This window comes from Cicer arietinum, chromosome 4, assembly GCF_000331145.2.
Source record: "Cicer arietinum cultivar CDC Frontier isolate Library 1 chromosome 4, Cicar.CDCFrontier_v2.0, whole genome shotgun sequence".
NCBI lineage: Eukaryota > Viridiplantae > Streptophyta > Magnoliopsida > Fabales > Fabaceae > Cicer > Cicer arietinum.
In genome coordinates this window covers 5404150-5409683 of record NC_021163.2, presented here as the reverse complement: position 1 = coordinate 5409683, position 5534 = coordinate 5404150, and the positions used below count along the sequence as shown (strand labels likewise).

General features: G+C 25.5%; 1 non-coding gene across 1 annotated transcript; it reads left to right on the top strand.

Annotated features, from left to right (window-relative positions):
• Positions 1-4595: 4595 nt before the first annotated feature.
• Positions 4596-4668, top strand: TRNAR-UCU (transfer RNA arginine (anticodon UCU)). Its single transcript has one exon. It is a non-coding gene; the product is annotated as a tRNA-Arg (tRNA).
• The last annotated feature ends 866 nt before the right edge of the window (positions 4669-5534 follow it).

Below are 5534 nucleotides of genomic sequence, written 5' to 3'. Positions count from 1 at the left end.
ATTGTTGATAACTAAATTAAATATTATATATACATGCACGATTATAATTTTAATATTTGATTTCTTTACTTTAATTATTTCTCAATTTAAATAAATCAAATTTATAAGTTTATTTCACTTTTAACTAGAGTTAAATTTATAAATTTAGAGTTTGACTTTAGAATGATAAATTCGTAAAATGGATAAAGTAATAGTTTATGTAGTTATTAATCATGTTCACATAATATTAATTATTTATTTAAATGTTAATTATTGATATTGATTACTTCATAGAAAGTCAAATCTATAAGTTTTTGGCTTTAAATAGTGTCAAAATTTTAATACACTCATTATAATTTATATACTGTCTATAGAGGAGACAAATATTTATTATTGATGTATTAAAAAAATATTTTATTTAAAATATAGATTTAAATATTAGTGTGTCTCTTACATATTTTTTTTAATAAAAAAAAAAGATTCTTTCAAATGCAAATAAAAATAATACAATTAAATAGGTATTCTACCTTATTTATGGATACTTTCTTTTCTTTTTCTTCATTATTTTATTGAGAGTATAATCATAGATTGTTTATATATTAATAAAATATTATTTATGTATTGAAGTTTATTTATTGTGATAAATGAACACAATTTTTTATCTTTTAAATTTTTATTGCGAGTTTGTATTGTGAGTTGAACAATTTAGTATTCTTAATAAAATTATATAAAAAAATTATGTTTTTCCTTGATGTACTTGTTTTTCAAAATGTTGGAAATCAAGACATAAATAATTGTGACATATAAAAAATTATGTTTTTCTTTGATGTACTGTCTTGATTCTTAATAAACATATACCGGTATTGTACCCACCTGTACTTATGCATCATAATAATAATTGTGACATTTCTTTTCCATATCTTGACATCAAATCTAATTAAGAAAATAAAAAATACACAACGAAGTACATACAAAATTCAAAATGAGAAATAACTAAACAAAAACTCCAATCCTAACAACTAAATTAATTTATTCTATATGTGACTAATGATCAATAATAATGCAAAATCCACATACTTTAATTCAACCCAACTTCGAAAAAAAAATATTTTGGTTAGTGTTTGCTCATATCGATTATATGAAATTTTTGACATTGTCACTGGTCAATTCAACTATGTGTTAATAAGTCATATGTAAAATTGAGAGTGTGCTGAATTTGATATAATATAAAGTAAACCTCTTACTTAAAATATGTTACCTTCAAAAGGAGTCTTTTGCTCATGTGAAAATCACAAATTGACAACAAAACAAAAAAAGGTCTCGCACCATGATGAAAAACAAACAAATATTGTACTCAAACAAAGAAGCAGAAAAAACTTAAGTTCTTTTTAAAAGAGCTAGTCAGCTACAAATGCATCACATCTTTTACATATCTTCTAGATAAAATTAAGGTTAAAGTTGTAATACAATAATTACAATTTTTCGCAAAAGTCATACATAGGATAAACATGTCATGGATGAAATACTAATTTAAATATATGGTTATTCATAATCCATACGTTAAAAAGAAAAATGTGTGTACCAACATAGATTGGATCTAGTGGAATAGCCTAAACTTCCACAGTATGTCAAATCAAAGTTTAAAAGTATTTAAATTTAATATTTGACATATCTCAAATAAGATTACATTCAATAGAATGAACTTACAGAAAAAAAAAAAAAGTTTTATTTATTATTTCTAGATTTAAATTAACATAAATGATAAAATAATATTATCATTATAATGCAAAACTTGGATTACAAAAACAACATTACCTATAAATAAAAAATAATATTACCTAACAAATTCAAAGATACCTTAACATCAACGAATTATAAATATTTGCTACGTCTCTTCGTATTTAAAAGTGCTATGAGATTCTTTTTATTTTTAACACTATAAAATATCTTCATGTATGAGATTAGACAATTATTTAAAAGCTCTCCTCTTATATAGTTGTACATATGGTTCGTCACAAAATTCACATAAGACAAATATTTCAAATGATTGTTACATGTATTAGGTGTTGTTATTGTTACAATTATTATTGACTGTATCAACATTAAAAATACGTATTTAAATATATTTTTTATTAGTCAATTTAATCAACAAATATATCTTTAATAAATTAATTTAGTACTTGAATGTTTGTTTACTTAGTTAATTTGATAAATAAAATAACTAACAAATTAAAAGATACATTTAAGAACATTTTAATAATTTCAAAAACTACAAGACAATGGGTATATGAGTCATATATCTTATATATCTAATATTTCATGAATTCCTTGTCGATGTGAGACTAACGACTCACTTGAATTCCAATAATCTCTCCATCAAGTGTGAGTCGCTCACAACACCATACTTGATCCACACTAGGCCTCTCATTTATGCTCCTCCACCAAGTCAAACCATGACTTTGATACTACTTGTTGTGGAGTTTGGGGGAGCAGGAGATCAACAAGCCAAATATTTCAAGATCCATGAGAGACTTTGAATGTGGGTCACCATTCTTATATATCTAACATTTAGTTCATTCATAATGGATGTGAGACTTAATCACCCACACTTGAATTCAACAACAATTTACACGATTTAAAAACCTTTATGATAACGAGTATGCGAATACATCTTTGCATTTAAGGAGTTTTAAGACTTCCATCTTCACTTCCTCCCATCATTATTCAATTCAAAAGTTTTATTGATTGATATTTACGTAGGCTCAACCATTTAATAAAATAGAGTCTTAAAAATAGCGTTAAAATAAATATTATCAACATATTTTATTTATTTAATATGAAAAATATTTACTTCATAGATTGGATCTTGTGGATCAGGAAAAGATCTTATACTAACATTATACATTTACTGGGACGAACATAACTCCGTGAAAATATTTACTTCATGGATTGGATCTTGTGGACTAGGAAAAACTCTTAGACTAATATTATACACTTATTGGGACGGACATAACTCCGTGCAACGAGAACATTGAAACACGGCTCCAATAAGGAAGGTTCCAAATTTTTTATAGTATATTTGAACTTTGAAAAATTGCATTTATATATTTAATTTTGTATACTCACCACTCTAAAATTTTATATTTACATGTTATGCTAAAAATAAATATTCATTGTATAAATGGAGACTATATTCTCTCAATTATCATCTCCTTTTGGCACCCGCCACGACGAGTCATGACCACTTGGTATGAGTTGTGTCAAGTTGAAAAATGGTCATACTATTTATAAAACGGCTTAAAGAAAATAAAATGAACATTAGAAAAATATTTTAAAAAGAATTATTTTAATAGTTAAATTTATTGCTAAACATAGTTTGACCTTTCGTGGTTCTAAAAAAGATTGTATAAAAATAGAAATAGAAAATTCGAGTTTAATTAAAATGTCAGCTGAATTTAAACTTGTCCAAGAGGATGTTACACGTTTGATTTATTAAATTTAAAATCGTTAAAAAAATTTAAAAAATAAAATATTTTTAAGTGATACTTGATTGTATTACTTGTTTTACAAAATAAATTAAAAAATATTCATCTTAACTTATTTGATGTGCGAAGCCAAAGTTACAAAATCAAATATATAAAAATAATATTAAAGTGGATAAAAGAAATTTGTAGACATAATATTTCGTTCAGAAAAAATATAATATTTTAAAATAATTTATAACTTTTAAAATTATATTTTTGATTAGAGATAGAACTTTTAGATTAAGGACATTCAAAAATATTAAGACCCTTTGTACACTTATACTGAGAGCTTTTTTTTTTTTTTATGCGTTATTATAGTGAGTTATATTTTACCCAACATTAAAGTTCACAAATCGGTTGTGAAATATTAGCAGATTTTGTCTAACCTAAGCAACGAAATAACATACTCTCACTCTTCTTTCTTGACATCGAAGAACTCTCTCGTCCACTTTACATTGGTTTATGCATTATTTTGCCATCCATATGCCTTCTTTCGGTTCTTCTCGCCTTTTAATAAAACTCATTTGTTTATTTTGTTTTTTTTAACATTTTCTTTTATAGTTGTGTCTCATCTATACTTCTGTCATCTTTTTCTTTTACCTTGTTTTCTTTCTCTTTTTTGATAAATTTAGTTTTACTTTGTTTTCTTTGTTTAACGAGAAAGCCGATACTTTTCAGCTTTATATGTGATTGATATATTCCAATATATTTATTCTATATTAACTTTTCAGCTTTATGCTACATTTTGTTTTATGTTGACTCAATAGAGACATCATCATCTTACTCTAAATTTCTTATATACATATAGATAAATAAAATAAAATAAAATTTGTTGTCAACTCCGGCTGGTTCATTTACATTGGTTTGTTGGAGGTCAAGGCATAAATAATGGGTTGGGCTGAACTGCACTGCACTTATTTTATTATGAAGACCTAGCAGATTGATCCATGTGTAAATTGTAAATTTGGAGCACCCTGGGATTAAAACTTTATTAAAAAAATATTAAATCACATCATTTTCCGCAGCAATACTACATTTTATATTTTTCAGTCTAACATACTTTAAGCTTTATATTAAGACATTATATCAGAGGCGCCCATGGCCTAATGGATAAGGCGCTTGACTTCTAATCAAGCGATTGTGGGTTCGAGTCCCACTGGGCGTGTTTTTTTTTTTTTTTGCAATTTTACTCTACTTTTCTCATTTTTTGTTTTTTTAAATCATTCAAAATAATCAACTTATTTTAATAAAATTTATTCTTATTGTTTTTAATTTATATGTAAGTCAATATAAAAATTTAGTAGACTCTAATTTTTTCACTTTTTGTTTATTTAAAAAATATTTATCATTACAAATAAAACAAAAACAAACATATTTTTTAAATTTTGTCTCGAATCAATACAATTTTTTGAAAATATAGTTGATTGTCCTTAGATTAATATACAATATACAGCCTATTAAGGTGATCTAGTCTAGAATTTCTAATAAGGTGATCTAGCCTAGAATTTATAAGAAGGTAAAGTGAATTTTAAAGAAGACAAAAATAAAGAAAAGTGATAATTACCCATAATAAATAAGAAGTTGAAATGTAGTATTGTCAGGAGTAAAATATCTTGCAAAGAATGCTGATAAATCTTTTCAATCTTGGTTCTTGAGGGTTGTGGTCCCACAAGTCCACTGGCTCTGTCCATAAATGGAGGATAGGAACATAAAATCTTATGAATTAAGAAGTGTAGCTAACACTCAACAGTTACTAATATGTCAAAAATAATCATGTAAAAAAAGAAGTGACGAGTAGAGAGGTAAGTAAATGACATGTGTGCAGCTGATTTTTAAGGAAGGATTAGTGACTGAAGTGAGTGAAGAGATTGTCTGCGAGTGGAGTATATAAGCATCGTTTTTTTCTCAGTATCAAATGATTTGAAACTATCTTCTGATTTTTTAGTGCATTGAAATTTAGTGTACATATTTTCGATCGAATATTATTTTGATTGTAAGAAGAATTCCTTAAATTTGATTGTTAAATACTTG